This window comes from Cryptomeria japonica, chromosome 6 (assembly GCF_030272615.1).
Source record: "Cryptomeria japonica chromosome 6, Sugi_1.0, whole genome shotgun sequence".
NCBI classification, from domain to species: domain Eukaryota; kingdom Viridiplantae; phylum Streptophyta; class Pinopsida; order Cupressales; family Cupressaceae; genus Cryptomeria; species Cryptomeria japonica.
This window is the reverse complement of record NC_081410.1, coordinates 443,345,098-443,371,216: the sequence shown is the minus strand read 5'-3', so window position 1 is coordinate 443,371,216 and position 26,119 is coordinate 443,345,098.

Below are 26,119 nucleotides of genomic sequence, written 5' to 3'. Positions count from 1 at the left end.
CTACGTGTGTGACATTCCCTGTTCATCACAAAGTGTCACTCACATTCGCACTCCCTGTTCATCACAAAGTGCTGCCTATCTTGGTGCTCCCTGTTCATCACAAAGTGCCTTGATCTATCCTAATCTTCCTAGAGGACCTGCTTGAGTGTATCCTCTCAGCAGCTTATCCAATCGACAGCGTATGTTCATCACAGAACTGTCGGTTTGACCTAAAAGACTAAAACCATGCATTTAAACACACACGCGCTTTTAACTCATAAACGCGCTTATATGCTGCACAAACGCGCTTCTGCTACACAGACGCACAAACGCGACCAGGGAACACAGACGTCCCTACATGACATAAACGCTACTAAAAAGCACAGACGCTACTACATTTCACAAACGCGTCCGCATTTAACACAAACGCGATTCCAGACACAGACGCGCCTGGCACTGACACAGACGCGGTTGCGCGTTTTTGCAGTTTTCAACTATCCTATTCCTAGCGCATTTATTGCTCCTAAACATGCATTTATGACAAAACTTGAAATGCGTGAAAGTACGAGGAGGTTTTCGGGTACTTACCGGCTCTCCTGCATCGGCTGGTCGCTGGAATCGGCAAACACGGTCGAATCTATGAATGAAAGCCATCGCTGCTGACTGCTGCTTCTCTTTTCTCGCTCTGCACTGTGATCTCGTAAGGGTGTGGATGACAATGAGGATGTCTTTTGCCTGTGGTCTATCTTATAGCCTAGCCTAGCCCTCGTCTTCATTTCCCGAGTCAGTCTTTCTCATCCCGTGACTTTGTCACTTTATCCAATCAGTCCATTCTATCCCGTCTTTCTTATCGAGAGATTGTCTACAATCTTTTCAGACATTTTCATCCAATCTCTCGAGGGGGCATATCATTCCCATTCTGGGGCAACTTTGTATCAGTTCATCTTATCTTCTTTGAAACAACGCGACAAGCTGCATTGTCTCAAAGAGGGGCAAAATGTAGACACTCAAAATTGTCATGTCTAATTAAATAAATATTTTATTTATTTAATTATCTAAGCCTAATTCTTCTATTAATTAAATAAATTTTTATTTATTTAATTAATTCATTTATCCTCTTCTAGCCTTATTTCTCATTTAAATAAATACATTTATTTATTTAAATTATCCCTTTCCTAAATTAAATAAATATTTTATTTATTTAATTGTCCTACTTCTTCTATTAATTAAATAGATCTTTATTTATTTAATTAATTCATTATCTTTTTCTACACATGACACATGTCATTCATCTCTTATTTCCTACACTACCTACCTCTTTCATTATTTTGGTATTTCTTATACCTACCCTCTAATCCTAGCCGACCTCTCTTTTTACACCTCTCAATCTTAACCCTCCATTTCTTATTGTGTCTTCTATTTAAGGAGATGCTTTCTTCATTGTCAAACCCTAATCCCTAATCACTCATGCTAATGATCTTTCATGCAACTTGGCTACACTACAATTCCACTTGCAACCACATTCCGTTCTTTGTTGAGCTCTTGTGCATACAAAAATCTGAGAGCAAATATATCAAGCAAGATCAATGGAGATAGGAAGAATGGAGATCAAAACCCTATTGGACATGTGATGGTATAATCTTTATGATTTTGAGTTATTTTGCATTGTCTTAGGTTATCTTCATATGTTATGGTGGATCTTTGTCCATTGTTAGGCTAGGGTTTTGTGGTTGAATCCATTTTAGTCTTTCAATATTGTTGTTATTTGTTATCCATTTTCACCATAAACACACACACACACACACACACACACACACACACACACATATATATATATATATGTATATATATATATATATATGTATATATATACATATATATATATGTGTGTGTGTGTGTGTATATATATATACAGACACGACAGGCACGCCGATGAAGGAGAATCATGACGTTCCCTGTCTCACCAGAGTGAATGAAGGAAAATCATCCCCTCACATCCTAACACACTTGCAAACATGCAACATATAAATAATGCATCGCAGTATAAGGGAAAAGTGTCAGTCCATGATAAAGATCCATAAAACAACATTATTCATAAGCACTGAGATACTGCATAAAATCATACACCATAAATCCAGATAAAACATGAAATAACATCACATTATATCCGAATCAAAATACAATAATGTTCCATAGAGTAGTCACTGAAGTAAATCAAAACATACAAAAGAGGTTGATCGAGGAGGGGTACTACATCCGCCCTCCCAAGCCTAGGCTTACTCCTAGAAGCCTAAAAGAGATAAGAATAAAGCTCTCTCATCTTCACTAGATTTTCCCAAGTTGCAGAGGACTCATGACTGGGGTTCCATAGGATCCTTACCTGCTCGATGGTATGACCCTTGAGGGTCAAATCCCGATGATGAAGGATGCACACGGGCTCCATGGAAAGCTGCCCGTCCTCGACCTGCAAAGCGTTCCAATCAAGAACATGGGTCACATCACAATGATAAGGATGAAGAACAGAGACATGAAAGACATCATGGATGCGGGAGAGACTCAGCGGCAAGGCAAGATGGTAGGCAACATGTCCTATCCTCTCAAGGATCTCAAAAGGAACTACAAAACAAGGTGCCAACTTAGAACCCTTTCCATAATAGATCAGACTCTTCCGCCTATGCACTCTCAAGAACACACGGTCGCCAACAAAAATTGGTGATCGACTCTATGAGCATTGACATACTTCTTCTACCTATCCTGGGCAACAACCAAATGCCCAAAAATCTGCTCAACCTGTTGCTCCATCTCACGAAGCAAATTCAGGCCTAAACAAACCCTATCCTCCAATCGATCCCAACTCAAAGGAGTACGACAAGGATGACCATACAATGCCTGAAAGGGCGACATGCCTATAGAGCTGTGATATCCATTATTATAAGAAAAATCCACAAGGCAAAGATATTCCTCCCAACACGACTACTTATCCATAACATACATGCGAAGCATGTCCTCCAAGACCTGATTCACATGCTCAGTCTGACCATCAGTCTCTGGGCGATAAGATGAATTGAAGTTCAACTGGGTCCCCAAAGCATGGTGAAGTGAGGTCCACAAGGCTGATGTAAGGACATGGTCTCTATTAGAAATCATCCACCTTGGGATCCCATGCAACCTCACCACATCTTCCAAGAAGACTCGTGCCACCACTGTTGTAGTATAAGAAGATCGAATAGGAAAAAAATGAGAAACTTTGGTCAATATATCAACAATGACCATGATGGCATCATGACACCGTGAAGAAACAGGTAACCCTACTATGAAATCCATGTAAATGATATCCCATTTCCAATCCAATATCAAATTTGGCTGTAAAAGCTCTGCAGGGTGCTGATGCTCCACCTTCACCTGCTGACATTCCAAGCACTTGGACACAAAATCAGCAATGTCACGTTTCATACCAGCCCAATGATATATCTGACTAAGATCTACGTGCATCTTCTTGACATTGGGGTGTGCCGAATAAGGTGCACGATGGGCCTTAGTCATGATCAAAATGCGGAGACCCTCCAAAGGAGGTACATAGATCTGTCCAAGATGTCTAAGAAGACCATCTGACTCAAGAGTATATCCAGAATATCTACCCTCCAATGGTCTTCCAGACTTCGCCACAACTCTAACATCCTGATACCAAGTGTCTTGAGGAAGAACTCTAAGAATTCTCTCACTCAAGTCCACACCGAGGGACAATGTTGCAGCCTCATGCCGCCTATGGCTCAAAGCATCTACCACTACATTCTCTTTCCCCTGAATATAAATAACCTCAAAATCATACTCGCAGAGGAATTCCATCCATCTTCTTTGTCAAGCATTCAAGTTCAATTGCGTGAAAATATACTGCAAACTGCAGTGATCACTATGCAACTCAAACCGATGCCCCAACGGGGAATGCCTCCAACATACCAACACATGCACTACTACTACCAACTCCAAGTCATGAACTGGATAGTTCAACTCATGATCCTTGAGTTTGCGAGACTCATAGGCAACCACACGTCCATCCTGCATAAGCACCACACCTATACCTTCTAAAGAGGTATCTATGCATAGCATGAAATCTCTAGATGGGTCAGGAATTGCCAAAATTAGAGCACCAACAAGGAGTTCCTTCAAGGTACAAAAATCCAATTTGCATTGCTCTGACCAAACAAACTTCTTCCCTTTCCTTTGAAGAGAAGTAATCGGATGACCTATCTGAGAAAAGCTTTGAACAAAGCGATGGTAATATCTGGCCAAACCCATGAAAATTCAAACTTCAGAAACATTGGGTGGCGCTGGCCAATCAACAATGGCTTGGATCTTAGAAGGATCCATGGATACACCTTCTCCCAAAACTATATGACCAAGATAGCTCACCTCTGACTGGAAGAAATCACACTTTGCCAAATTCGCAAAAAGTTGATTCTCCCTCAAGCACTACAATACCTGACGTAAGTGACCCTCACGCTCTTCCATGGATCTAGAATAAATCAATATGTCATCCAAGAACACAAGAACAAAGTGGTCAAGGTAGGTGTGAAAAACCCTATTCATAAGACTCATGAACACTGAAGGTGCCTTCGTCAACCCAAATTGCACCACTATGAAATCATAGTGACCATAAAGAGTACGAAACACCATCTTATGAATGTCTGCATCATGAATGCACAACTGATGATACCAAGACTTCAGGTCTATTTCAGAGAACACTTTGGCTCCCTTCACCTGATCAAAAAGGTCATCAATCTGAGGCAATGGATATCGATTCCAGATGGTTACCTTATTCAACTGTCGATAATCAATGCATAATTGAAGAGAACCATCCTTCTTCTTGACAAAGATAACCGGGGCACCCCATGGAGAAAAATTAGGACAAATGAATCCCTTGGCCAACAACTCCTCAACTTGCAACTTCAACTCACTCAACTCCTGAGTAGTCATCCGATATGGTGCTCTCGAAATAGGTTCCATGTCAGGAACCAAGTCAATGCGAAAATCTATGTCTCGTTTCGAAGGCATACCAGGAATATCCAAAGGAAACACATCCGCATACTCTCGAAGAATAGGGTGACCATCAAGAGCGATTTCTCGACTCTCTCCCTCATCCACACCCTCAAGAGCAATTGCAAAAAGCTGACACCCTTGACACATGCACCACCTAAGTTGCATGACAAAAATCTTACGTAAGGATATCGATCATTGAACTCCAACGATCCCCACTCTCCTACCATGGCCATCTACACACTCTATTGTCTTTAGGCAACACTCTACATGAGTGCTATGAGATTATAACCAATCCATCCCCAACACAACTCCATAGGACCCCAAAGGAATGACTCAAAAGTCAACTGAAGTGACAAAGGGTCCTAGGTCCAACTCACAACTAGGAACAAAGGCATCAACAAACACTCGCACACTAGTAGCCAACTCTACTTGCCACCTAACTGCCTTCCTAGAAGACACGAGCCCTTACTGCTCCATAATGGATGAAGAAATAAAAGAATCTGAAGCACCGGAACCAAAAAGTATAGAGATAGGGGTACCACACAACACACATGTGGTCTCAATCACAGTACTCTGATGCTCAGCCTAGTGGTCATCTACCACTGCAAATACTCTATGGGATCTACTTGCATCCCCCACTATCAGCTTTGATATGACTGGCTTCTTACTGCTCGTCTAGTGAGGATGCTGAGGGTACTGAGAAGCCTTATGGCCATACTGACCACAAGTAAAGCAAACTCCCCTAACCGGTCCTCTACTCCTAGACAGTCCACTAGATTGCTGAAAGCAATCCCCACTAGGGGCCTGAGATGCTCCCTGAGAAGACTGCTCTGGAAAGGTCTGCCATCTCCTGCTCTTTCGGGACTAAGAGATGCCACCCTACTAGCCCTAAGACTACTTTAGTCTCAGCGGCTGCTGCTTCTGTCCACCCTTGGCAGGTGCCTAAGGGCCCCTAAAATGTGCAGCAGTCTGGGACTGATTCCCTCTACCTCTAGACCCATTGAAAGGATCACTCCCAATCTGAACTCTAGACTGGCCGGCATAAGAATGGCTAAGGTTCTTCTCTATCGACCTGGCTTTCGTCATGGCTACCTCTACTGAAGTAGGCTCAAAAACTCTCACTCCTCCACTAATGTGGTCATTAAGACCCCTCAAGAAGTGTTGCACAAGCATAGCCTCATCATTGTTGATCCTGACATACTGTTTGAGCTCATAGAACTTGTGCTCAAACTGATCCACTGACAACCCAAACTGGCGTAGAGCATAGAACTCATTTGCTCGCGACTGCCTCCATTGGGGTGAGGGGAATCGTGTCCTGAACCTCTCCAAAAAGATCTCCCAAGATGCGGTTTTAATGCTCACACCGATCCTCTCCTCCTCTAATCTCCACCAGATAGATGCAAAGCTCTCGAGACACATGATCGCGCATCTCACCTTGGTGTTGCTATTGTAAGGATACATAGAAAAACATTGATTTAAACTGATAAGTCAGGTCTCTGCCTCGAGACCGGTACCTTTTCCATCAAAGAAGGGAGGATTGGACCTCAGCAAGTCCCTCATGTGCCCTAAGATAGCTGGATCTAGGTCCCTTAGGGCCTCTCTCCTTCTAGGAGATCTCTCTCTCTCTCTCTGTGGAATTTTCTGAAGTGATTCCTCTACCCGGGCATGGATGGGCTGATCCACCTCGGGTCTGGGTCCTAGTCTAGCTAGCACCTCCTGAAACATCTGATGTAGCTCCTCCCTTTCGGGAACCTGCTCCACTAAATGTGGATCCTCCTGATGAACTGACTGATCTCTATCTACACTCGCATGAGTGGGTGATGGCGAAGGACTATGGCGATCGAAACCTCGACCCCTTCCTCCTCCTCTACCTTTGGTGCGGTCACCAATGCGGCCACCTCCCTTGGCTTTCCTAGCCATTACCTAACACTGCACAAGAGAAAAAGGTTCAGATCAAAGGCAAAGAAAGACACAAGGAAGTCACATCGCAAGACCTACACAAAAAGGTCAAGGCAAATGGGCTCACTACAAACCCAGAGTACCTAGTGTTGAAACATGGGCTTTGATACCAAATGTAATGCCTCGCCAGGAACCCCAAAGGAAAACCCACAACAAGGGTGAAACATTTTTTTTTAAGGTATAAACATCATAAGTGTAACTACACAACATGCATGATAACACAAGCAGATGACTTACACCAGAATTCCTTAAGGGTATCCAACGAAGAATTAACTTCAAGAATAAATTCCACAAAATCATAAATCTACATATGCATCATTAACTCAATGATCACAAGAAGCCACAAGAAAATAAAGATTCATCATAGAAAGATTGAAAGGATACAATATAATTTCTACTTCAATAAGCATTTACTAACATCATCAAGGAAACTGATAAAAACATCCCAACATAGGGTTACATTGCTCTTCCAAAACATAGATTCTCAATAAACATATAAGGATAGATCTCATCCAATTACAAGGTTACATAAGTTCGCTATTACAATGGTACAATGACCACATAGTTATACAAATAACAATAATCTTCAAACAAGAGATGAAGCATGAGTCACGAACCACAGGAACACCTACGAAGCCAATCCTCACATGAAGGTACAAATCCGAACATCTGATGGGAAGTGGCACTACCACCCGACCATGTAATTCCCAAATGGAATCACCCCACCATGCTAGGAGATAGTTGAGGACCCTCAAGCAAGCATAAGCATGACATGGTCGACAAAACAATATGACTGCATGATAACACAAAATGACCCCAAAAAATCTGGGTGACTCAACATCACAAACACACAAGTGAACCAAATGAGAGAGTGTCATCACATAGCTTAAGATGGATACCATGGTACAACCTCCATAGGTCCCGACTCACTATCTTGGTAACCTCTCCCAAACCTCCAGTTCCAACTAAGTCTCATACAAAACCTACCAGCCTTTCGTGAAGACAAGGTGGTTGGTTTGCCATTCCAGGCCTTCTCGCAACATTATGAGCCCTGTACTAGCACTCACCTATGCATGAGGTACAATTATCTTTTTTAATGTTATGATGCTACCCACCTAATCAATTCATTAGATTACCAATTATTATTTGACTTCCACTGGGTCATAATGCCTACCACTTTGGGTGCAACCCCCAAGCGAAAGCCACTCTCTCAAAGGACAGTAAACAAACATGGTCACTCCCCAAGGACCCTATGGCGAAGCAGACAGCCATAACACCACTATCAAAAACAAGTGGTCCAATAAGGACATACTGACTCTTGGCTAACCATAAGGAAAAGACACTACATGGTTAAGACAATGAAGCCAACATATATCTCTGGTCAAAGGTACCAAATAAGCCTCCACAGGATGACTGAACCACATAACAAAACAACACATAATACACTTGCAACCTCATTGATTGAAAAATGAAATAAACACTCTTGTAGCAGTCACATCTAATCAATTTCCAAATCAATATTTCATCAGGAATGAAATCCACATTAAACATTCAACCAATTATAACATGAATTCCTAACAGGCACTTAATTCATTTCCAGAATATATCCAAATCTACCAATTTGAATCTCTAATTCATGCCTTGATTTCCACTGATAAATTTATTAACCACATAATAAAAATCACAAGAAAAATCACCATTTATGCTTAACATAAAACAACCACATTAATATGTTCACTTAATAAAATTAAATTAATGTAATAACACATATCGGTTTGCACCAGTAAGGCACATGGTGAAGTGGTGGCAAAAGCCAACTGACAGTAATGCTGCTGTCGAGGAAACAAACACTACCTGTTGGTGGTGCTACTACCACTAGTAACAACCCTACCGATTGATAGTGCTGCTACTATCGGTAACAGCCACTATTGACTAGTAGCACTGCTACCAACCGATAGCAGTACTACCGACTGGTAGTGTCGCTACCACTGGTAGCAGCCACTACCAACCGGTAGTACTGCTACCACTTGGTAGCATTCCTACCGATTGGCAGTGTTGCTACCAATCGGTGGCAGTCTTATCGACTGGTAGCATTGCTACTGCATAGCGGTGCTGTTGACCGGTAGTTCTGCTACCTACGGGTAGGAAACACTACCGACCCATGTGATGAGGCAAGCCCATCATGGGAGTGGTAAAGTCTATGAAACAAACAAAAACACATGCCTCCAAGGCAAACTAAAACCCAAAAGTCACAAAATCAATAACCACAAAGAACATTCCATTTCCATAATTATTTCACAGGCACACACATACACTGCCAATTTCTAAAATTTCAAGGAAAAGTTTATCAGCAAGGTAGATGGTGAAATAAACACACTGGAAAGAATAACTAGCCAATTCTTGACAATATAGAAACAAGGATGCACCCAACAAACCCAATCTAAAATTCTTTCTTTCAAAAGAAGAGGTAAATCAAGAAGTTGTTTGCTATGAACAAATAACACACATCAAAGACGAATTGAACAATTCCTTTCCTGAATGCAACCATATGCTAATAGCATCACAAAATCAACTATATCAGGCAATCTTTCTTCCATTTCAACATTCCAAAAAGAATCTACAGGCAAATTGCATTTTCCAATCACGTAGGAAGAAAACTGAAATATACAAAATCAAATCAAAACATCAGAATAGATTATCCAACCTGAAGCAGAGGCAAGTAAGGGAATGAAGGAGCACCAGTCTTACAACCCAGGTTGAATCTCCAGCTCTTCCAAAAAGATTTATAGAATTATTTTCTTCTCTCTAAATTCCTCTCCTTTTCCTGCAATGAATGCCTAGAATGGATGCCCAAAAATATCTTTTAACCTAAGCTTCTAGGTTAAAGTTTACATCCAATCAAATTTAAATATTTTAAAACTAAAAGGCAATCAGATTTATTTCTTTCCCATAAAAAATAATTCTTTCCAATGATTAAATTAAAAAGGCCAAATGGAAAAATAAAAAGGGAAGCTTTTATTTATTTCTTTTTCCATAAATACTTCCTTCAACATAAGCATTTAACCTTTTTAAATGGCTAGGCAATTTATTTATTTCACAAAAATATCAATGCAACTTTATACAATACATTAAGCCATTTAACTATTTAATTTAGCAATTCATCAGTTTAATAAATCAATAATCACGGAGCATAATAATCAACTAATTACGCCAACATGACATAGCATTATCCATTTAAGTTAAGTAACCATTTGAATAAATGAAAGCACACAAAACAAGGAACGATCAAATGATCAAACCAGAAACTATGACTCGTATACCAGCCAGATGGGAAAGACAACCGACTGACAACACTCACACGAGTGTAACTGTGGGTCAAGATGGGGTACCACAACTATCTCCTCCACTCCCATCGGATATATTAGGCATGCTCAGACTTGTAAAACTAGGTGGAGTCAATACCCTATACCTACCCGAAACTAGTACCTGCAATGTCCTGCACCAAAGAACCACACGTGCATATATATATATATATATATATATATATATATATATATATATATATATATATATATATATATATATATATATATATATATACAGAGACACATCATGCACATGGATGAAGGAGAATCATGATGTTCCCTATCTCACCTGAGTGAGTGAAGGAAAATCATCCCCTCGCATCCCAATATACTTGCAAACACGCAACATATAAATAACCCATCGCAATATAAGGGAAAAGTGTTAGTCCATGATAAAGATCTATAAAACAACATTATTCATAAGCACTGAGATATTGCATAAAATCATACACCATAAATCCAGATAAAACATGAAATAACATCACATAATATCCAAAGAAAAATACAATAATGTTCCACAGAAAAGTCACTGAAGTAACTCAAAACATACAAAAGAGGCTAATCAAGGAGGGGTACTACAAGCCCTACAAAGATAATTTCAATCTTGCAATAGGATCTCCATAGAGAGTTTGATCCAGGAGGAAGAGATGAAAGTGAAAATGAAGTTGAAGAAGTATAGTTCAAAGAAGAACAAGATTTAGTAGGAGATCATGAGCAAGTCATATTGTTAAAGAATATCTTCAAGATTGGAAAAAGGCCAAAGATTGAAGTTTCCACATATTTTGGAAATCTTAACCTCGACAAGTTGATCAATTGGATCAATGATATGGAATATTACTTTGAGTATGAGGAAGTTGAAGATCCTAAGAAGGTCAAATTCACAAAGACCAAGTTGAAAAGTCATGCTAGTATCTAGTGGAAGGAAGTAAATCTAGAAAGAAATAAAAGAGAAAAAGAAAAGATAACAAGATGGGTTCAAATTGTGGAAAAATTGAAGAGACAACTCATTCATGTTGATTATGAGTTAGAGTTTTTGAAGAAGACACAAGGTTTGAAGCAAGCAATTTTGTCAAAGAATACACATAAGAGTTCTAAAAGGTATTCATAAAAATAAGCCATTTCCACAAGGAGGAGGTAACCTGGTATATGAATGGGTTAAAGATAATTATTTAAGAGGAGCCAAGTTTGGTCAAGATAACCATTATTTAGGATTCTTATCAATTTTCCCTAAAGTTAGAAGAGAAGCTAAATAGAATATTTGAAATCAAGTGGAGAGGAAGAGATCATAATGGAAAGATTTGAAAAAAGATCGTATGGGGGATGAAATGAATACCAAAATAAGAATAAGGAATCTAGTAGCAGTTGGAAATATAAAGGAGATAATGCTTACCACCCTTTCAAAATAAATGTGGGTGACTGCTGGTTCCTAAGTTAACAGATTGTAAAACAAGGGTATGCCAATTTCTATTATCAGGCTTCACTAGTGATTTGGCCAACGAACAAGAATCAACCTAAGGGTTAATGTCTTCTTCTCTTTAGGATCTTCTATATCTATGCGGGTGTACCTCTATCATCAACAATTATTTACTTCTTATGGAACCACTAATGACAATAAAGCAGATTATAATCCTCATACAAATTATAAGGTTTATATGATTAATGTTTTCAAATAGATAACATTTCATTAATCTATTTCATTTTGACATGAGGTCTTGAAATAGATAATCAAAATATCAATCTAACTCCTATCTCTACTAATAAAATAAAAGGAAATAATTGAAAATTGATTTGAAAGAAGTTTTGAGAACAATTATGATTGGTGCCTTCTTTATAGGGCAATGAAGTCCAAAATGATATGTTTCCTCCTTCAGATTATATCTCAAATTGTTTGGCACTTCATTTGTTCATGCCTTGCATAAACATGTAGGAATGTATGTTATTAGGTTCTTCTTTTTAATCCAAGAGATGCCTTCAAGTTATTGTGACTTATTAAATGAATTTAATTTTTCCTTGCAGAAACCAATTAAATAAACCACACAAAACAAAATTCTTGCTTTGATAAATCAAAAATATCCTTGATATACTAAATTAATAATAGGAAATAAATCTACTTGGAGACAACCAAACAACATTTATCAATTTTTACCACAAAAAATTGAAATCGAGAATTAGACACCAAGTTGTTCCATTATATTGTTGCCACTACAAAAAAGGTATTGCAAAAGATAGTATATGTTATCCAAAATCTTCTAACCCCCTGTACAGTCTTGGTTTCTCCCTTATATACAAAATGAGAGAAGAAACAAGCTTCAGACCATTACAAAAGAAACTATCTGGTTTACCCCACCCAAAAATGAAAAGACATGTCTTTTCATTTTAAAAAATAATATAATATTGTTTCAACTCATTACAACTATTCCAAAGTCAACATAACAAGAAATAATAAAAAAAGAGAGAAAGTTGGAGAACATGAACATAACTCCTTATCTTCATAATTCAAGTGGTAACCCATGACTCTGTCGGCTTGATAGGGTTCCACTAAAGTGTGTTACTATGTACACCAGTTGCTATTGAACTACAGTATTCCTTTGATGGATTCAAATATAAATTCTCCCATTGGTACACATCATAATTACTAGGCCACTTATATTTCTAAACCTTTGGAAAATTTTCCAAGTGATCCTTCTACCTTTTATATGTGATCTCATGCACCTCAAAGATGAATCTTGCATATCCATTATCCAATGTAGTTATCCTATTGAGGAAGAGATTGAGGCTCTGAAAACTAACATCCTTTTCTTCTTGCATATGTGAAAGAATTTGTAGAACCGTTTGACTAAATTCACTCTTCTAGTCATAAAAGTCTTTGACATGTCCATCTTGGTCAACAATTAGTGGGAAAGACCAATGCTTGAATGTATGAAATGAATTAATTTTAGCATTTATTTTAGGCTCTTCCTTTAGAAATATAGTTGAGTTCATCAATCATCATCTTCACCATTCTTTTTGTTATCTTGATATCAGGAGGGGTGTTTGGATCCCTCTATAACACTTTACACTGAGTGATCAAGGTATAATTCACTAGGTACCACCTTTTGTACAATAATTCCAATATAGGCTTGCTTTCCTCAAAATTTTCCAACATCTTCAGCAATGATTCATAGCTTTTGTACACATCCTCAAGCCTATCAATGATACAATTCACCATGTATCAATACCTTCTCAAATGTAGAAAGAATTTGTTTTGACACTCCTTGTCTAGTTTCCTTGTTTATCCTATTCAAATCTTCGATTTCCTTTTCATATTTATTTTTCATGCTAATCCATTTCTTGTTATCAACAACATCATCAATAGGCTCTGGTACTACATTCTTGTGGATAACAATATCTTTACTTTGATTTGGCCCACCCCTTTTCAACTAATCTTTCAATTTAATATTTTCAATATACAAATTTTTAATTTTTTCATTCATGTCAATTTGAGTTTTTTCATATTCAACCATCTTTTGTTGCATATTCTTTACAACAACCCTAGCAAAAATTGCTAAATGCATAGTCATTGTGGTAGCCTCCAAGGGAGAAGTATCCTTTAGTTTCTTAAGTATAGAAGACCCCTTGGTTTTCTTAACTATAAGAACCAATTTAGGTTTATCTATGTTCTTGTATGTCACCCATGTAACCAAGGTGTCTATCTGAGGATTGTATCCTGTCCCACTCATTCCCTATTCTGAATCAAATTTTGCAACTAGCATAGGGTCCTCTTAGTGTCTAACTTGGTCCAATAAAAAAATATGTTTCACTGTCATCCTTGGAATAATCAACATATTTCTTTTCAACACTATATTCCTAGCCACATGAGGGGTAACATCTATATCATCAAATATCAACTCCTTAAAAGTATGCAAAGCAATATCATCATGTTGAGATTCATCAACACCCATCATGTTCATCTGCCTTTTCTCTTCAAATTACCTCATCTTCATTTTAGTCCAAAAATCATTGAATTTAGGTGTTCAGATGAGTTCATCATCCTCCAAAAATCTCATAGATACAACAATCCTCTAATTCTCATGGTGTTCAGGAAATACTTCTCCTTTAGTCTAAGGCTTATGTCCATATGCTTCTTCTTCATATCTTGGAAGTGATCCTTGTGTCTGATTAACTCCCTCATCATCTTTTAGAGCTCTCAAGACACTAATGGCCTCATATGTATCACCTACCTCTTCGGTGTCATCATATGGCACCAAGGGTGTAGGGTCATCTTTATTTTGTTTTTTATTTGGGGGTGGACTAGGTGAAGAGTCTTGAAAAAATACAACATCCAAAAAATCATGAATTACAACTCCTTTGGGTCTCTTTCCAGACAACTTTGTTGATTTGGATCATGGATCCTCTCCAACTTACTTTCCATACAATTTCTCAAAGTTATCTAATAAAAAATCAATCCTTTTAAGAATGTCCTTTTTCTTTTGCAAAGAATCCTAGAAAACTTGGATATTCCATTTTCTTTTTCTTTGAAAAATATCATCGAGAGTGACAAAATTCCTAATCACATCTTCATCAAGAAACACTTCATGGGTAGCCCCTATATTGGTCAATATTTTTGTTTAGCAAAATTAATGTGACCCTCAGGGTCATAGACTGTCTCCTATCCCAATTTCAAAACCCTACAGTTCTTCAAGGACATTAGATCTAATGGAAAATTCAACATAATTAGGGACATGGGGTAGAAATCTTCCTTTCTCTTTCTGTTCATTACAAATTTCTCCATCCACACCATCTACCACAAATTCTAAGAACACTATTCTATCAAATATAGATAATGGAAAGCAGTGAGGGGCCTATGGACAACCATACACCTTGATCAATGTATGCTTAAACCATATAAAACCAGTCTCCAAAGTTATGTGTATGCCTTGCTTTAGGTTTCATAGCAAGAGGATTTATTAATTCCACAATTTTAGAAGATAATCTTATAATAGATGGCTTTAACTAGCCAGTATTGAGACAACAAACACATCATGGAATGTTATATAGTCATTACTTTTACACTTCTTATCCCAGAAATAACACCAAAACCGAACATGCATCCTATTTCCCATATTATCTTCAATTCCTAGTTTCAATCTCTTCTCCAAGGGTTTTCTATTTTGATACAAAATCAAATGACACAATAGTGAGTAGTTTCAGAAATCACATGACCCATTTTTCTCTTTCATCATAACAAATTTTTCATGAATTCTCCTTTCAATTTCTAGGGAAAAGTCAAACTCAAGATTTACTTTAGAATTTTGTATCCTCGTGACCATATACATCAAAGAAACTGACATCTTATTCTTTGCATCTTCTCCTAATACCTAACATAAATAAAATCACGTCCTTTGAAAGTAGACTTGAAATTAATCAACAAAAAATGGCTCATTTCCTACAATATCCATGACCCTATTATTGAAACCCTATTTTCTATATAGTGGGTGTTGATCCCTCTTGTAGGTTTTCCTCAGCCTATCATAATCTTCTTTAAATTTATCTTGATCAATCTTTGTTATGGCATATTTGTTCAACATGAAAAAATCAACTATGGTTGACCTTGTCACAACTAGAAAAGGGTTTCCACTAGGCATTCTGACAGTCCTAGTGATAGGATGGTAGTGTTCTGCCAATAACTTAACCATCTCAACATCCATGAACACATTTCGCACAATTAACTTGGCAAAGTCCAAGGCCCATGGGTTTGACACTGAAACCTTCCCATTTCATTTCTCATCGAAGTACCAAAACAAATCCCACCCAACCATAGGAATTAGGGCATCCCTACAACCTTGCAAATCATCTCTAAACACTTTCCTAGAACCCTTATCCTCTGATTGTGGAAAAATATACAACAAAGACTATTGCAAACCTCTTCTTTGCTATAGGATTCAAAGATTCACCATTTTGTTTGGGATTATCAACCTTACAAGGCATTGTGATAGAATTATTTCCCTATCTAGTTTCTATCAAAATGGATTCAATTATGTAATTTCATTTTGAATTAAAAAAGTTGTGGCACAAACAACTTACTTGTTACTCAACTTCGATCTGATTCATCACTCTCCCCCATTCTCAAAGAGCCCCAACAATATTTGCTGCAAATGCAGAATGATTGAATGTATGAGGCTATGAATCTTGGATGGTGTAAATATCACTTCATCATTTACTTCCCTTATGCCAAGCTCATCAACTCTCTCAGTTTGAAACTCCAATATTAACTTCAAATTAATGTCATTAAGGTTTTCCCATGACCTAAAATCCGATTTCCACCACCTTTTATGTCTACCACAACTTAGCCAACTTGACAATATTTCTTTGTTGTGGGGTTGAGGTTCTTACTGCAACATCGTAAGTATGTCTTTATTAGTGTTATTACCTTTGTGCAACCTAAATTCCATTAAGGTTTTCCCATGACCCGAAATTCGATTTCCACCACCTTTTATGTCTACCACAACTTAGCCAACTAGACAATATTTTGTTGTTGTGGGGTTGCAGTTCTTACTACAACATCATAAGTATGTCTTTATTAGTGTTACTACCTTTGTGCAACCATGATACCATATATTACATTTACCGCCAACCTACATACAACTTTCATGTTGTTATCAAAATTCTTGTGGGACTACCAAAACATATAATAACACTTTCCTTTTACTGCACCCATGAGTTGAACATTTAAGTTGGTGAGATAGTGATAAGCCCCTAAAATAATTTCTTTTATAGTGCTAGCCCACAAGACTACCAAGCAATATTCAATGAACCTCGTGAGATAGTGGGACATCTTTCCTTTTACTCATTTCTTACAATTGTCCTGCTAAAAGGTAAGCAACCCAAGTATGAAGGACTGTGGGAATGCAGTTAATTACTTTGACACCTTTCCTCTTATTGACATCCTGCAACTTTCTAATCATTCTTAGACATGACACTTGTAATATTGCAGGAACCAACGATAAGGTAACTCTGAGCTAGCATGAAAAATTTGATATGGGTTATGTTTGGTCAAATAAGGATGTAACAATATGAAACTTATGGAACATATATATGAAATTTTTTGAGACATATGGAAATTTGTAAGGGTGATTAAACATTTTAAAAGTGCAGGGGCAAAGATGTAGACTTCAAACTCAAGACTCCAAAAGGATTTTTATGGGTTATAACAGTGACCAAAGAGGAAGAGGAAGGTCTAAATGAGGATCTAGAAGAGGAGAATTTTGTGGAACCTATTTCTACTATGGAGAATAAAAACATCAAGCATATGAGTGTTCACAATATCAAGGGACGCCAAATAGAAGACTTGGAGGTAATGCACAAGTTTCACATGTAGATGGAGACATTGAATTGAACATTCCAAACATGCAAAAAGAGAAGTTCTTGTCACAAGGAATGTCTTGCTAAATGAGGAGAAAGATCCAATTTAGAGGAAGATTTTATTTGGCACAACATGCAATTGTGAAGGTAATTTTTTTAATATTATCATTGATATAGGTAGCATTGATAATCTCATTTCATAAGGGATGGTTAACAAATTAAAGTTAGATAGGAGGCATTGACATCCATATCATATTACATGGTTGTAAAAGGATTGTATTGATTTGGTCAATAAGAAATGTTTTAGTGAATTTCAAGATTGTGAATTAGTATGATGATGTGTACTATTTGATATCATGCCTATGGAAGTTTCACATGTAGATGGAGATGATGAATTGAACATTCTGAATATGCAAAAAGATAAGTTCTTGTCACAAAGAATTGTAGACACCTAAAATTTAAGCATGTCCATGTAAATAATTAATTCAATTGTGTTGGTCCCTTTCTTCTTAAAATTAATTAAATCAAATTTAATTAATTTTATCACTATAGTCCTATAATTAATTTATCAAAATTAATTATTCCCCATTCTTCTAAAGTCATCTCAATCATTAATTCTTCTAAATTCATCTTAGTAAAATTAATTCTAATTAATTAACTTAAGTCATGTGATTCCTACAAATTACTTCTCCTAATCCTCACTTAGCCTAATTAATTCTTCTAGAAGCATGGTTATCATTATTCCTCAATTTTAAATTCCTCCACTGATTCTATCTCCTCATGTCACATCCTCCTAACTTTCCCACTTGCACTGTAATCACTCATTAAGCCACCTAATAAATCCCCTTAATCATTTGCACATCCCTAATCACCTTGATCCTCTCAAAGATATTCAAATTCTTTGAATCTCCCCATGCCTCATCTTCCCAAGGAATTTTTAATTCCTTTATCTATTTAGTATTCCCACACATCCTCTTATTTTGGAATTCTTAATTCCTCTCCCCTTTCTCCAAGAAATTTTTAATTCATTTTTCTCTCCCCAATGTACTTGGGAGCTCTTCCCCATGAATCTTGAGAAGTGCGGAGACAAGAAATGCCTTTAGGGAAAATCTCTTGAATCTCCCACCTTGAACTCTCAATCCTCTCCTCCTCTTTCTTTCAATCCTAGCCCTTCATCACAAAATCAATCTTGGCCCTCCATTTTGGTCTCCTCCAATCTATAAATTGGAGTCTCATCTTCTCAGAAACTATCCACTTTTCATCCAATCTTATGTTGTCCATTTGAGATCCAAAATCATCCATTATGCCATCATAATGCCCAAATATTCCCTCATCTAAGCCAAATCCCTCTCATCCATCATCACCATTCAAGTCCAATCCAAATCCAATCTTGTTTTGTAGTGGAGAGAAATCCACAATCCATCATCAAAGGAGAAAATCAAGTAGAGAAACAAGGACGCCTCTACTTCATCAAGCTCAATTAGAGGAAGAAGTGAAGAACTAAGGTATAATGGCTGATTTACATGCATTTGAATGTTTTTATTTATGTTTTATCTTGGTTTATGCACTAACCATTAGGCTTTAGATTTCACCTTGTTAAGGAATGTCTTGCTAAATGAGGATAAAGATGCAATTTAGAGGAAAATTTTATTTGGTACAAAGTGCAAATGTGAAGGTAAATTTGTTAATTTTATCATTGATATAGGTAGCATTGATAATCTTGTTTTAGAAGGGATGGTTAACAAATTAAAGTTAGATAAAAGGCACTGATATCCATATCATATTGAATGGTTCTAAAAGGACTATAGAGATTTGGTCAATAAGAAATGTTTTAGTGAATTTCAAGATTGCAAATTATTATGATGATGTGTACTATTTGATATCATGCCTATGGATGCTTCTCATATGTTATTGGGGAGGTTATGGTAATTTGATAAGATGTGCATTACATGATCTAGACATGGGCCAATACTTATTTCATAACAAAGGATGGAGTTCACCACAAGTCAAATGTACTAAAGGAAGTGGAATAAAAGGTATGTAGTAGTTCAAGGATTTGTTTACTTGATGGCACAATTTTTTTGGATTGTATGAAGCACAACCATATTTTCTATGGATTGATATCTAGAGTTAATAAGGAAGAAGATGAAGATATACCAATAGAAGTTTAAGACTGTTGGGATTTTTTATGAAGATGTTGTGATTGTCATTGATGGACACACACTTGCTTTGAGATCACTTTTTGTATGTATGAGGTATGCTCAACCGGTATTTATTCCAACCGGTATTATGTATTATAGTCTTTAGACTATCAATGTTTTGCAGAAAGTGTTTACCAATCTCAAGTGGTATGAAGACCCAAGTGGTATGAAGACCTCAAGTGGTTCGAGGATCCCAAAGTGGTATGAAGAAACAAAGCAGTTGTTATCATTTTTCCTAGTCTTCATTTTGACAAACCGGTAATTGGTAAAATGTGTGAACCGATAATTGGTAAAATATGTGAACCAGTAATAGGAAAATGTATGAACCGATATTACTTTGTGATGAGTTACCAACCGGTATTATTTTTGTGATGAGTTATCATCCACTGACACTTTGGCGATGATTTTATGTCATGTTACCAAATGTGTCCAGATGCAATGAACCTAGGAACTTGCAATGTAATCCTATTGGACTGACATGAAATCAGATTCCTTTATAAGGACATCATGTCTAGGGTTTTAGTTGTTGTTAGGGTTTTGTGTGGTGGATGAGGTTTTTGCATGTGCGATCACAAAAGAAGATTAGGTCTATGTGAAGAAACAGAGTGTGGAGATTTTGAAGACTGAAGTAATGTTGAAATGCATTAGCAATGAGCTATCAAGGATCTAACCAAGCATAGTGTGCTAGTATTTAGATCACTCACTTGTTGATTACTCACATCTTCGATAAGTCTGTAACCCTTAACCGGGTAGGCCTAGCAAAGCCTTTGTAAATCCTCTAACAAGGTGGTTCACAACTGTGGATCTGAAATCCTCTCACAAGGTAGTCTTTAATCAGACTTATCTCCTAACAGAGATTGAGATTCCTAACAGGATCTATTCTTGTAAAGAATATTGTATGACCTTAATTGGCCTGGTTACTATTCTGCAGATAGTTACTTGTGAGTTTCATCTCACCGTGGTTTTTCCCATTTGGGTTTCCACATCAAAATCTCTTGTGTTATGGTGATTGTGCTTCTGTGGGTGAATGCCTTATTTTCTGTTTGGTTTGCATTTGTGTTAACCAGTTTGTTAGTAAAACTATTATACCAGTTTACTGCTAGACTGTTTAAGTGTTTAAGTACAGTATTTTTCGGTATACTAATTCACCCCCCCTCTTAGTATTCATCAAAGACCTATTAGAGAATTTTATGGCATCATGTTAGATAATGTACCTAATGGTTTTCCACTAGTGAGGAAGATTAACCACTAGATGGATTTGATATGAGGAGCCAAATTTTGAAATAAAGCAACCCATATAATGATTCCTACAAAGAATGAAAATTTGAACAGACAAGTTCAAGAACTATTAAAGAAATGATTGATTTGAGAGAGTTTGATTCCATGTGCAATACATATAGTAATAACATGAAAGAAAATAGAGAATGGATAATGCGTGCAGACTCTCAATACATTAACAACATTGTAATCAAATATAAATTTTCATTATCAAGTGTAAGGACTACCATAATATCAAAGTAACATAACTCACAAAATATACATAGTTAATGTTGACAAAAGAATGCCATAATATGGAGTGTCTATGACTATGATATCTATTTTGTATGAAGCCTTAGGATATGATGCCAACTTGAGCTCTACATCCCACATCACTCCAATAACTGGGATAGATTGGTTATCCATTGCATAACATTTGCAATATGTGGTGTCTACCCACAAACCTAATTATTTCAATACTACCATAGGCATAATGTTTGTTGTTGCTCCAGAATCTATCATGCAATTCCTAACTAGCTTGTTGTTAATCAACAAAGTAGTGTAGAAAGGATCAACCTGAGAGGGGTTTTTTGTTAAAGTACTCTGTAGATAAAATTAAGGATTTTTCATTGTATACCCCTTATTGCTATTTTATTCTTGATTACCCTTCTCTTTATTATTAATATTACCCATGGGACCGTCATATTTATTTGATACACTTGAAATCAGCTTTACAACACCGTTTCTATATTCCTCTACTTTCATGATCTCTAAAAGAGGTATCGACATTTTAATCTATGATAAGGATTGTGCTATATGAAATGATGGTAAAATAATTATTTGATCAGATTTACTTACCTCTATCTCATTTGGCCTCTTCTTCTTAGTACCATGTTTCTTTTGATGGTAATTTTGAGGGGCCTTAGCTTTGTTAGTCACTGCTTCCTTTGGGACATTTTTTTGAGAAACATTCTGATGTGTTTGTTTTCTTCCATGTATTTGGGTAGGCGAGGAATTGGTGCCACCACTTTGTTGATCCTTTATAAACATCCCAGTTGGTGTACCTTGATTAGGATTGACATTCCTATTTCTGATATTGTAATTTCTCTTAGCCCAAGCAACTACTACAATTATCAATGCTTTGATTTCTTCCTCGAATGATCTTCTAAAATGAACTTGATTCATATGTTGTCTAACAACACACACCTAATAATCTATTCTATCTTCATGTCCTTGATCAAAAAATATTTCTTATTGACCCATATGCATGTTATACCTTTGACGATCCACATCATATTCTGACCCATCATCATATGAAGATGAGTACTCCATACTGATTCCATGTGGCCAAAATGACAACATGTTAACACTGTGATCTCCTATCTCCTGCTCATGGACAACTTCATGCTCTATTGATTGGGAAATAACACAAAAATAAGAGGCATGAGGTAAATTATAGGCCATACACCATGAAATGTCTTCTACCATATTATCCCCATGCTTTTTCAATGGGTCTGGAGTTTCCTTGCTAACATTCTACTTATCATCAATGGGCTTGTCATCCTTCCAGTTAGTCCTATAAGGCATGTCATACAATCTAGGTCTATCATTTATGTGAAAATTAGGTCATTCATATGTTGCTACTTTTTCACCTTTTGACATTTTGCTAGACAAATATTTCAATGCATTCCAGACCTTCTCCAATTTGTCCTACTCTTTTGTTTGTTTATTTTGGTTAATCCTGGGATTCTGCGGCACTTTAACCCCTTCTCTTTTTTCCAAATTTCCTTGATGCCTTTTTGTTATTTTCTATTTTCAAGGCAAACCTAAATGCATCAACCAGATCATTGGGATTCCTCATTCTTAATTCATGTTCGGTCTTGGGATCAAATGCATTGAGGTAAAACTCCAAACACATAGGATCCATAGGCTTCAGATGTGGTGGGATCCTATTCAATAATTTCATGAACCTCATATTGAAATCAGAGACCGATTCATTGTAATTTTTCCGTATATTAGTTATCTCATGCACATTTTTTTTTGGATTTGAGTGGTCACCATACTGTCTTTTGAATATCCTTCTGAATTAATTCCATGAACTAATTGTTGCATCTGATAGATTGTTAAACCAATCCCTTGCATCCTCTATCAAGTATTGCATGAACAACTTCATATAAACATCTTCATGTTCGATATCAAATTTATCCATTACAATCTCAAATACCCTTATATGATCCTCTGCAAAAATTACATGACTCCCTGAGAATTTTGGTACAACATTCCTTACTTCATTTTCAATCGGATTTGGGTATCCCAGGATCTTAGAAAAATCCAATTGTCTAAACCTAACCAGGTTTGTGGGCATCCTTGCAAATGTATTTTGTCTTTGATATTTTTGATACTATGCCTATTGATTTTGCACTTGTGGGCCTTGCTAAAACTACTAATATTGTTGACTTGCATAATTTGATGGCCCTTGTTGATACTAGTGAAGATTTTGAAAATTCTGGTTCATGCCACCATACTAATAATTATATTGAGGCAATTGGTATCCACTGACATATGGATTATATCTATAATTGTGGTACCCCATCCCTCTTAGGGTTGCATTGAATTTAGGTGGAAGAGAGATATTAGTAGACACCTGAGGGGCACTTACTTGGGCAGTCCTAGGTACCATAGATGACTGAATGTTTTGACGAGATACAATACTGATTGATGTGCTTACTTATGAAAAAAGGATGAACAGTCAAGGTAGATTTTATAGAAGGTATGACATTTTTCATTGAATACTTTGTTTCATCTGAGATGACACATGAGCATTAGCCATTTTCTATGAATATTGTGGTACATTGTTCTGAGATGAGAATGCATTATTTGTTTGAGATGTCAAATTCATCATTTCTTGGGAAATAAGGTCTCTCTGTCTTGTCAATCTCAAACATTCTACTTTATCTAACATATCTTTTATTTGATCTTGTAATTATTAAGTGGTAAGTTCACCTTGCGTTCCTAGTGAAGCAACTTGGTGCACTTGGGTAAAGTGTAACCTTTGAGAATTTGGTGTAGAAGAAAAGTTGGGTACTAGGTGTTTGATGCCCAATCTCTGGACCAAATGCCTAATTTGATGTTCCAACACAAAATTGGTTATATGTTGTTGTTGCTTGGGAAGAGTTAAGTCTTCTTTGTATTGTCTTTGAATTTCTTTTTTAGACGTTGTGACACAACTCATATGTGGATTATAATATTGGTCTATTCATTCTAACAATGTTTTATCTTGATCCATGGATGAAGTAGTAGTATCTCTTCCAGATGTAGGATTTTCTAGGGTATTGTTTGACTCTTTCTTACTTTGATTCTTGTTTTTACCCTTGTGTTTAATTTTTACAAGGTGAATAGGATGCCCCTATTTTAACGACCTTCTTTCAAACATGCAAAATTAAAACCTTTTGATCCTTTTAACACAAAGATTTGTAGGATTCGTCACCTTCTTTTATGAAACAATGAAAAATTAGTAATGTCAAATTTATTTTTTTTGTCCAGAGATTCTAGGATAGACTTATCAAAATATTATATAACTATCCCCAACGGAGTCGCCAATCTATTGGTTCCAAAATCAACAGATTGCAAAACCCTAAGAGTATGCCGAATTCTATAATCAGAATTCAAAATTGATCTGGCCAGCAAACAAGAATCGGCCCAAGGGTTGATGTCTTATGCTCTTTAGGCTTTGCTATGCCTTGGCGGGTATACCTTTTTCATCAACAATCTTCACTCCTTTGAATGATAATGAAGAAAATTAAAATCCTCACACAATTTATGAGAGAAAATATCTTTAACAGTTCAATTATTTCTTCTATATATTTCATTCTATAATGAGGATATTGAAATAGATAATTAACACAAGAAAATTTTCTTCTACTCCTAATACAAAAATGAAAAGAGCACAATTTGGAATTTAGTTGAAAGAAAATCTAAGAACACTAAGATTGGTGTCTTTCCAGTAGGGCAACGAAGTATAAACCATATGAATCTATATTATGAGAAAAATTCAAATTATTTGGCACCTTAATTGTTCATGCCTTTCATAAACGTGCATAAAATTAATGTTCTTAAGTTCTTCTTTTTAATCCAAATGATTCCTTCAAATTAATGTGACCTATTAAATGGATTTTAATGCTTCCAACCAATTGCATAAATCACAAAGAGAAAGAGAGTGACCTTGATAAATCAGAAATATCCTTGATACACTGATTTAAATAAAAAGAAAGAAACCAAATTGGAGACAACCACATAGCATATATCACTTATAACCATACAAACAATTGATAGAAGAAAATGATCCTTGTATTAATGTATTCACCACTGGAAAAAAGGTATTAACAGTTTGTTGCATATGTTATTTCTTCTAAGTTCTTCCAACCCCTTTATTGGTCTTGGTTTCTCCCTTATATACAAAAAGGGAGAAGCAACAAGCTTCAGACTACTATAAAATAATCATTTAGTTTTCCCACCCAAAAATGAAAGGACATACCTTTTCATTAAAGCAACAAAATATAATTACAATGCTTGTTTTTTAAAAGAGTACAATTAAAACAAAGACAACATAACAAGAGATAATTAAAACATGAGAAAAGCTAGTGACCATGAATGCACTCCTTATCATCATATTGTAAATTGTAACCCATGACCAATGGGTTTGGCAAGGTTCTATTTTAAGTTGGAGTAGTCTTCATGTCCATTGGCTGGCACTCCACAACATCAATTATTGGAGGGCTTCAAGTACTATCTCTCCCATTGGTTAACATCATAATCAGTAGGCTATTTATACCTTTGCACCTCCAAAACATTCACCATGTGATCTTTCCATCTTTTATTCATTATGGAACACACCTCTCAGACAAACTTTGTATATCCATTATCGAATGTTATCACTCTGCCTAAAAAGATATTGAAAGTTTCCACATTAATATCTTTTTC